This window comes from Aegilops tauschii, chromosome 6, assembly GCF_002575655.3.
Source record: "Aegilops tauschii subsp. strangulata cultivar AL8/78 chromosome 6, Aet v6.0, whole genome shotgun sequence".
NCBI classification, from domain to species: domain Eukaryota; kingdom Viridiplantae; phylum Streptophyta; class Magnoliopsida; order Poales; family Poaceae; genus Aegilops; species Aegilops tauschii.
Window position 1 is genome coordinate 394,952,472 of NC_053040.3, and position 11,183 is coordinate 394,963,654.

Below are 11,183 nucleotides of genomic sequence, written 5' to 3' on the forward strand. Positions count from 1 at the left end.
GCACAACGGCGTGGTGACGATGATGATGTTCTACCGACGCAGGGCTGCGCCTAAGCACCGCTACAGTATTATCGAGGTGGACTATGGTGGAGGGGGCACCGCACACGGCTAAAAGATCAAATCAATTGTTGTGTTTTTGGGGTGCCCCCCTGCCCCCGTATATAAAGGAGCAAGGGGGGAGGTGCGGCCGTCCAGGAGGAGGCGCGCCAGGAGGAGTCCTACTCCCATCGGGAGTAGGACTCCCTCCTTCCTTGTTGGATTAGGATAAGGAGGGTAAAGAGGAGGGAGAGAGGAGGGAGAGAGGAAGGAAAGGGGGGGCCGCCCCCTTCTCCTTGTCCTATTCGGACTAGAGGGGGAGGGGCGCGCGGCCCTGCCCTAGCCGCCTCTCCTCTTCTCCACTAAGGCCCACTATGGCCCATTAAACCCCCGGGGGGGTTCCGGTAACCCCCGGTACTCCAGTAAAATCCCGATTTCACCTGGAACACTTTCGATATCAAAATATAGGCTTCCAATATATCAATCTTCATGTCTCGACCATTTCGAGACTCCTCGTCATGTTCGTGATCACATCCGGGACTCCGAACAAACTTCGGTACATCAAAACATATAAACTCATAATATAACCGTCATCGAAACTTTAAGCGTGCGGACCCTACGGGTTCGAGAACAATGTAGACATGACCGAGACACCTCTCCGGTCAATAACCAATAGCGGAACCTGGATGCTCATATTGGCTCCCACATATTCTACGAAGATCTTTATCGGTCAGACCGCATAACAACATACGTTGTTCCCTTTGTCATTGGTATGTTACTTGCCCGAGATTCGATCGTCGGTATCTCAATACCTAGTTCAATCTCGTTACCGGCAAGTCTCTTTACTCATTCTGTAATACATCATCCCGCAACTAACTCATTAGTTGCAATGCTTGCAAGGCTTAAGTGATGTGCATTACCAAGTGGGCCCAAAGATATCTCTCCGACAATCAGAGTGACAAATCCTAATCTCGAAATACGCCAACCCAACAAGTACCTTCGGAGACACCTGTAGAGCACCTTTATAATCACCCAGTTACGTTGTGACGTTTGGTAGCACACAAAGTGTTCCTCCGGTAAACGGGAGTTGCATAATCTCATAGTCATAGGAACATGTATAAGTCATGAAGAAAGCAATAGCAACATACTAAACGGTCGAGTGCTAAGCTAACGGAATGGGTCAAGTCAATCACATCATTCTCCTAATGATGTGATCCCATTAATCAAATAACAACTCATGTCAATGGCTAGGAAACATAACCATCCTTGACCAACGAGCTAGTCAAGTAGAGGCATACTAGTGACACTCTGTTTGTCTATGTATTCACACAAGTATTATGTTTCCGGTTAATACAATTCTAGCATGAATAATAAACATTTATCATGATATAAGGAAATAAATAATAACTTTATTATTGCCTCTAGGGCATATTTCCTTCATATAGCTCCTTCACAAAGTTCCTTCCTGGACAGAAACTTTGGAAAATTGCTGAAAATTATTTACTAGGCAAATTGAGTTGAATTTTGGCACGGGCCAATGATATGGACAGGAAAAGGTGCCCAAGAAGTTTGGGTCAATCAAGCAAATATAATTAGCACTTCCTTTGCAAAGTGTCATTTAGGGCAGAATAGGAAAAGAATTATTGGATGATTATTAACATGGCAATGGAATATTTTGCCATATTTGAGGAATATATGACCCAAACAATTTATGAGAATTATTTGGGAATTTTGGGAGTGATATAAATATAGGTTGCTTCACAACCTAGGGTTTAAAGGGTTATTCCTTTATTAGAAAAGGAATATTCCCAACAAAAGAATATTGGGATTAGGTCAAGGATGGAAATGACATGATCTTGGGACGATGATGAGGGTGACAAGCCACTATAAAACCTAGGAAGACGTGATCTTCCCAAGTTTCAGAACCACATAGCCATGGAAAAGCAAATCAAATCAGAAATCCAAGAAAATCAAAGGAAAAAAAGAAAAGGGCAAAAATCCAGGCTGTTACAAACCTTCCCCCCTTAAAGAAATCTCGTCCTCGAGATTTGGGTTGCTCAGGGTTAAATAATTTTTCTGACTTGAAGAAACCGTTTCCAACTCGGGTTTCTTTTATTCATTCTCATATAATATTTCCACTGAATTGGATGTGAGTGACTGTCTTGATCTGGGGGTGGTTTGCTTCACCGTATCTGACATTTTGTCAGGACTTACCTCATATGTTCCTGTTCATACTGAATCAAATTTTCTTTCATATCTGTTGGCTGAGCTGGGGTCCGAAATATCTTCTGACATACGTATCCTTCTCGATACTGATCCTTGTTGGGGATGTTATTCTTGTGTCGAGTACCGAGAATATTCCATGGAGTTGGGGAACACATCTTCCCGTGGAACAAAGGATCGCTTCTATCCAGGCATTGGGTTCCTCGAATATATGCATGCCTTCGGGGTTCAAAACAGTGATGTGGATCATACCTTTTCTGTTAACGAATTCTGACATCTTGCAGGACTTTCTGACTTATCTTGACTGGCTTCATAGTCTTGAGTATCCAAGTTGTACCAAAGGTTTGACTGTCGCTTGTCGTGACTAATAGAAAAATGCACCATCTCCCGATGATAACATTTGCAGACTTGACTGGCGGTGATCTTGGCAAAGAATCCCATTCACGCAGGCTATTCTTTAATTGCTTCTCATATGCAAGAGATAACAATCCTCAAAGTATGTGTTCTCACACTGATTCTTCATTTTTTATTTATTTTGCCGGTATCTCCATGGGGATAATAGTCCGCGCGATGCTCCATTACGGGGGCTGAGGTCAATATATTGAGCTGTCCTGGGTTCGGGCTTGACAGACTCGGGCATTTAATGCTGACAGTTTTGAGCATATTATGGACTGAGCTGGTTGCCTCGCTATGAGGTCTTTACTAGAATGGTGTAGACTTCTAAGGTGGATCTTTGTTTGGGTTTGCTGTAGAATAAGACTGTCTTGGGCATCCACATTTTTCACACAATAACCGGCATACCTGTATTGTTGGTCTTGCTCTTTCACTATTACTTTCTTCATCTGGATCCTTAACTGAGAGAGTGGGGCCTTATATATCCTTGATTATTTTCGCGGCCCTGAATGCTGTCATGTACAATATCTTGCAATCATACCTTGGTCTGATTCATGTCTTGAGCCTTGGTATATTTATCCGGCTCACGTGTGGTTATACAGATCTCAATACTGTTGTTGAATATGCCGTACAGTGACAGGGTTAATAACATCATATTGTCGGATGTGCGGGACTGATCTTGATAATCACTACCAAGATTATTGTCTCAATGTTGTCTTTCCTACAAGACTTGTTGATTATGCCATCACCCACTGGTTTTTGTTTCTTGAATAACCAGTGAGGTTGTTGGTGTTAGGGATCGTTGCAGAAATTAAAAAATTTCTAGGCATCACCAAGATCAATCTATGGAGAGACTAGCAACGAGATAGGGGAGTGCATCTTCATACCCTTGAAGATCGCGATGCAGAAGCGTTACAAGAACGCGAATGAAGGAGTCGTACTCGCAGCGATTCAGATCGCGGTTGATTCCGATCTAAGCACCGAACAACGGCGCCTCCGTGTTCAACACACGTACAGCCCGGGGACGTCTCCTCCTTCTTGATCTAGCAAGGGGAGAGGAGAAGTTGAGGAGAGCTCCGGCAGCACGACGGCGTGGTGGTGTAGCTTGCAGTTCTCCGGCAGGGCTTCGCCAAGCACTACTACGAAGGAGGAGGTGTTGGGGAGGGAGAGGGCTGCGCCAGGGGAAGGGGTGCGGCTCCCATGCGCCTCCCCACTATATATAGGGGTGGAGGGGGCTGGTTTCTTGCCCTCCAAGTCCATTGGGGCGTTGGCAAAGGTGGGGGAAAGAAATCCCATCATTTCCCTTCACCACCGATTGTTATCCCCCTTTTTAGGGATCTTGATCTTATCCCTTCGGGATATGATCTTATTCCTTCTAAGGGGGGATCTTGGTGCACCTTGACCAGGGGTGTGGGGCCTTGCCCCCACTACCCACGTTCATGTGGGCCCCCCATGTAGGTGGGCCCCACTCCGGAAACTTCTAGAACCTTCCCGGTACAATACCGAAAAATCCCGAACATTTTCCGGTGGCCAAAATAGGACTTCCCATATATAAATCTTTACCTCTGGACCATTCCAGAACTCCTCGTGATGTCCGGGATCTCATCCGGGACTCCGAACAACATTCGGTAACTACACACTAATTCCCATAACAACTCTAGCGTCACCGAACCTTAAGTGTGTAGACCCTACGGGTTCGGGAATCATGCAGACATGACCGAGACAGCTCTCTGGCCAATAACCAACAGTGGGATCTGGATACCCATGTTGGCTCCCACATGTTCCACGATGATCTCATCGGATGAACCACAATGTCGGGGATTCAATCAATCCTGTATACAATTCCCTTTGTCAATCGGTACGTTACTTGCCCGAGATTCGATCGTCGGTATCCCAATACCTCGTTCAATCTCGTTACCGGCAAGTCACTTTACTCATGTCGTAATGCATGATCCTGCGACTAACTACTTAGTCACATTGAGCTCATTATGATGATCCATTACCGAGTGGGCCCAGAGATACCTCTCCGTCATACGGAGTGACAAATCCCAGTCTCGATTCGTGCCAACCCAACAGACACTTTCAGAGATACCTGTAGTGTACCTTTATAACCACCCAGTTACGTTGTGACGTTTGGCACACCCAAAGCATTCCTACGGTATCCGGGAGTTGCACAATCTCATGGTCTAAGGAAATGATACTTGACATTAGAAAAGCTTTAGTAGACGAACTACACGATCTTGTGCTATGCTCAGGATTGGGTCTTGTCCATCACATCATTCTCCTAATGATGTGATCCCGTTATCAACGACATCCAATGTCCATGGTCAGGAAACCGTAACCATCTATTGATCAACGAGCTAGTCAACTAGAGGCTCACTAGGGACATGTTGTGGTCTATGTATTCACACATGTATTACGATTTCTGGATATCACAATTATAGCATGAACAATAGACAATTATCATGAACAAGGAAATACAATAAAAACCATTTTATTATTGCCTCTAGGGCATATTTCCAACAGTCTCCCACTTGCACTAGAGTCAATAATCTAGTTCACATCACTATGTGATTGTAATGAATCCAACACCCATGGGGTTTGATCATATCTCGCTTGTGAGAGAGGTTATTAGTCAACGGGTCTGAACCTTTTAGATCCGTGTGTGCTTTACAAATCTCTATGTCATCTTGTAGATGCAGCTACCATGCGCTACTTGGAGCTATTCCAAATAACTGCTCTACTATACGAATCCGGTTTACTACTCAGAGTCATCCGGATTAGTGTCAAAGTTTGCATCGACGTAACCCTTTACAACTAACTCTTTTACCGCCTCCATAATCGAGAAAATTCCTTAGTCCACTAGTTACTAAGGATAAGTTTGACCGCTGTCATGTGATCCATTCCTGGATCACTCTTGTACCCCTTGATTGACTCATGGCAAGGCACACTTCAGGTGCGGTACATAGCATAGCATACTGTAGAGCCTACGTCTAAAGTATAGGGGAAGACCTTCATCCTTTCTCTCTCTTCTGCCGTGGTCAGATCTTGAGTCTCACTCAATGCTCACACCTTATAACACAGCCAAGAACTCCTTCTTTGTTGATCTATTTGAACTCCTTCAAAATCTTGTCATGGTGTGTATTCATTTGAAAGTACTATTAAGCGTTTTTGATCTATCCTTATAGATCTTGATGCTCAATGTTCAAGTAGCTTAATCCAGGTTTTCCATTAAAAAACACTTTTCAAATAACCCTATATGCTTTCCAGAAATTCTACATCATTTCTGATCAACAATATGTCAACAACATATACTCATCAGAAATTCTATAGTGCTCCCACTCACTTCTTTGGAAATACAAGTTTCTCATAAACTTTGTATAAACCCAAAATCTTTGATCTTCTCATCAAAGCGTATATTCCAACTCCGAGATGCTTACTCCAGTCCTTAGAAGGATTGCTGGAGCTTTGCATACTTGTTAGCATCTTTTAGGATTGACAAAAACCTTCTGGTTGTATCACATACAACCTTTCCTCAAGAAAATTGGCGAGGAAACAATGTTTTGACATCCTATCTGCAAGATTTCATAAATAATGCAGTAACTGCAAATACAATTCCAACAGACTCTTAGCATCGCTACGAGTGAGAAAGTCTCACCGTAGTCAACTCCTTGAACTTGTCGGAAAACATCTTAACGACAAGTCGAGCTTTCTTAATGGTGATACTTACCATCATTGTCCGTCTTCCTTTTAAAATCCATCTGTACCCAATAGCCTTACGACCATCAAGTAGTTCTTCCAAAGTCTATACTTTGTTTTCACACATGGATCTTCTCAGATTTTATGGCCTCGAGCCATTTGTCGGAATCCGGGCCCACCATCGCTTCTCCATAGCTCGTAGGTTCATTGTTGTCTAGCAACATGACCTCCAAGACAGGATTATGTACCACTCTGAAATAGTACGCATCCTTGTCGACCTACTCGGTTTGGTAGTGACCTGATCTGAAGTTTCATGATCACTATCATCAGCTTCCACTTCAATTGGTGTAGGCGCTACAGGAATAACTTCCCGTGCCCTGCTACACACTGGTTGAAGTGACAGTTCAATAACCTCATCAAGTCTCCGCCATCCTCCCACCCAATTCTTTCGAGAGAAATTTTTCCTCGAGAAAGGACCCGTTTCTAGAAACAATCACTTTTGCTTCCGGATCTGAAATAGGAGGTATACCCAACTGTTTTGGGTGTCCTTTGAAGATGCATTTATCCGCTTTGGGTTCGAGCTCATCAAGCTAAACCCTTTTCACATAAGCGTCGCAGCCCCAAACTTCTAAAAAATGACAGCTTAGGTTTCTCTAAACCATAGTTCATACGGTGTCATCTCAACGGAATTACATGGTGCCCTATTTAAAGTGAATGCGGTTGTCTCTAATGCCTAACCCATAAATGATAGTGGTAATTCGATAAGAGACATCATGGTTTGCACCACATCCAATAGGGTGCAGCTATGATGTTCGGACACACCATCACACTATGGTGTTCCAGGCGGCATTAGTTGTGAAACAATTTCCACAATGTCTTAATTGTGTACCAAACACGTAACTCAGATATTCATCTCTATGATCATATCATAGACATTTTTTCTTCTTGTCACGACGATCTTCAACTTCACTCTGAAATTACTTGAACCTTTCAATAATTCAGACTGATGTTTCATCAAGTAAATATACTTAGAATCTACTCAAATCATCTGTGAAGTAAGAGCATAATGATATTCACTGTGTGCCTCAGCACTCATTGGATTGCACACATCAAATGTATTACTTCCGACAAGTTGCTCTCTTGTTTCATCTCACTGAAAACGAGGCCTTTCAGTCATCTTGCCCATGTGGTATGATTTGCATGTCTCAAGTGATTCAAAATCAAGTGAGTCCAAACGATCCATCTGCATGGTGTTTCTTCATGCATATAAACCAATAGACATGGTTCGCATGTCTCAAACTTAAAAAAAACGAGTGAGTCCAAAGATCCATCAACATGGAGCTTCTTCATGCGTTTTATACCAATATGACTCAAATGGTAGTGCCACAAGTATGTGGTACTATCATTACTATCTTATATCTTTTGGCATGAACATGTGTATCACTACGATCAAGATTCAATAAACCATTCATTTTAGGTGCAAGACCATTGAAGGTATTATTCAAATAAACAGAGTAACCATTATTCTCCTTAAATGAATAACCGTATTGCGATAAACATAATACAATCATGTCTATGCTCAACGCAAACACCAAATAACAATTATTTAGGTTTAACACCAATCTCGATGGTAGAGGGAGCATGCGATGCTTGATCACATCAACCTTGGAAACACTTCCAACACATATCATCATCTCACCTTCAGCTAGTCTCCGTTTATTCCGTAGCTTTTTATTTCGAGTTACTAACACTTAGCAACCGAACCGGTATTTTAATACCCTGGTGCTACTAGGAGTACTAGTAAAGTACACATTATAATGTATATCCAATATACTTCTATCGGCCTTGCCAGCCTTCTCATCTACCAAGTACCGAGGGTAGTTCTTCTTCAGTGACCGTTCCCCTTATTTCAGAAGCACTTAGTCTGGGGTTTGGGTTCAACCTTGGGTTTCTTCACTAGAGCAGCAACTTATTTGTCGTTTCATGAAGTATCCCTTTCTTGCCCTTGCCCCTTTTGAAACTAGTGGTTTTACTAACCATCAACAATTGATGCTCCTATTTGATTTCTACTTTTGCGGTGTCGCGAATAGCTCAAGGATCATCATATCTATCCCTGATATGTTATAGTTCATCACGAAGCTCTAGCAGCTTGGTGCAGTGACTTTGGAGAACCATCGCTATCTCATATGGAAGATTAACCCCCACTCGATTCAACCGATTGTAGTACTCATACAATCTGAGCACATGCTCAACGATTGAGCTTTTCTCCTTAGTTTGCAGGCTTAAGAAACTTGTCAGAGGTCTCATACGTCTTGACGTGGGCACTAGCCTGAAATCCCAATTTCAGTCCTTGGAACATCTCATATGTTCTGCGATGTTTCAAAAATGTCTTTGGTGCCTGAATTCTAAACCATTTAGCATTACGCACAGAACTATCATGTAGTCATCAAAACGTGTATGTCAGATGTTCGTAACATCCACAACCGATGCTCGAGGTTCAGCACCTGAGCGGTGCATTAAGGACATAATCCTTCTGCGCAGCAATGAGGACAATCCTCAGTTTACGGACCCAGTCCGCATAATTGCTACTGTCAACTCTCAACTAAATTTTCTCTAGGAACATATCTAAAACAGTAGAACCAAAGCGTGAGCTACGACATAATTTTCAAAGACCTTTTGACTATGTTCATGATAATTAAGTTCATCTAATAAAATTATTTAATGAACTCCCACTCAGATAGACATCCATCTAGTCATCTAAGTGATACATGATCTGAGTCAACTAGGCCATGTCCGATCATCATGTGAGACGGACTAGTCATCATCGGTGAACATCTTCATGTTGATCGTATCCACTATACGACTCATGTTCGACCTTTCGGTCTCTTGTGTTCCGAGGCCATGTCTGTACATGCTAGGCTCATCAAGTCAACCTAAGTGTTTTGCATGTGTAAATCTGGCTTACACCCGTTGTATGCGAACGTTAGAATCTATCACACCCGATCATCACGTGGTGCTTCGAAACAACGAACTTTCGCAACGGTGCACAGTTAGGGGGAACACTTTGTTGAAATTTTATGAGGGATCATCTTATTTATGCTACCTTCGTTCTAAGCAAATAAGATGTAAACATGACAAACATCACATGCAAATCATAGAGTGACATGATATGGCCAATATCATCTCACGCCTTTGATCTTCATCTTTGAGGCGCGGCATGATCACCTTCATCACCGACATGACGCCATGATCTCCATCATCGTGTCTTCATGAAGTTGTCTCGCCAACTTTTACTTCTTATACTATGGCTAACGGTTAGCAATAAAGTAAAGTAATTACATGGCGTTTTCAATGACACACAGGTCATACAATAAATTAAGACAACTCATATAGCTCCTGCCGGTTGTCATACTCATCGACATGCAAGTCGTGATTCCTATTACAAGAACATGATCAATCTCATACATCACATATATATAACTCATCACATCCTTTTGGCCATATCACATCACATAGCATACCCTGCAAAAACAAGTTAGACGTCCTCTAATTGTTGTTGCATGTTTTACGTGGCTGCTATGGGTTTCTAGCAAGAACGTTTCTTACCTACGCAAAAGCCACAACGTGATATGCCAATTTCTATTTACCCTTCATAAGGACCCTTTTCATCGAATCCGATCCGACTAAAGTGGGAGAGACAGACACCCGCTAGCCACCTTATGCAACTAGTGCATGTCAGTCGGTGGAACCTGTCTCACGTAAGCGTACGTGTAAAGTCGGTCCGGGCCGCTTCATCCCACGATGCCGCTGAATCAAGATAAGACTAGTAACGACAAGTAAATTGACAAAATCGACGCCTACAACAACTTGTATTCTACTCGTGCATAGAAACTACGCATAGACCTAACTCTGATACCACTGTTGGGGATCGTTGCAGAAATTAAAAAATTTCAACGCATCACCAAAATCAATCTATGGAGAGACTAGCAACGATAGAGGGGAGTGCATCTTCATACCCTTGAAGATCGCGATGCGGAAGTGTTACAAGAACGCGGATGAAGGAGTCGTACTCGCAGCGATTCTGATCGCGGTTGATTCCGATCTAAGCGCCGAACAACGACGCCTCCGTGTTCAACACACATACAGCCCGGGGACGTCTCCTCCTTATTGATCCAGCAAGGGGAGAGGAGAACTTGAGGGAGAGCTCCGGCAGCACGACGGCGTGGTGGTGGAGCTTGCAGTTCTCCGGCAGGGCTTCGCCAAGCACTACGGAGGGGAGGAGGTGTTGGGGAGGGAGAGGGCTGCGCCAGGGGAAGGGGTGTGGCTCCATGCGCCTCCCCACTATATATAGGGGTGGAGGGGGCTGGTTTCTTGCCCTCCAAGTCCATTGGGGTGTTGGCAAAGGGTGGGGAAAGAAATCCCATCATTTCCCTTCCCCACCGATTGTTATCCCCTTTTTTAGAGATCTTGATCTTATCCCTTCGGGATATGATATTATTCCTTCTAAGGGGGGATCTTGGTGCCCCTTGACCAGGGGTGTGGGGCCTTGCCCCCACTACCCACGTTCATGTGGGCCCCACTCCGGAACCTTCTAGAACCTCCCCGGTACAATACCGAAAAATCCCGAACATTTTCCAGTGGCCAAAATAGGACTTCCCATATACAAATCTTTACCTCCGAACCATTCCGGAACTCCTCGTGACGTCCGGGTCTCATCCGGGACTCCGAACAACATTCGGTAACTACACACTAATTCCCATAACAACTCTAGCGTCACCGAACCTTAAGTGTGTAGACCCTACGGTTTCGGGAATCATGCAGACATGACCGAG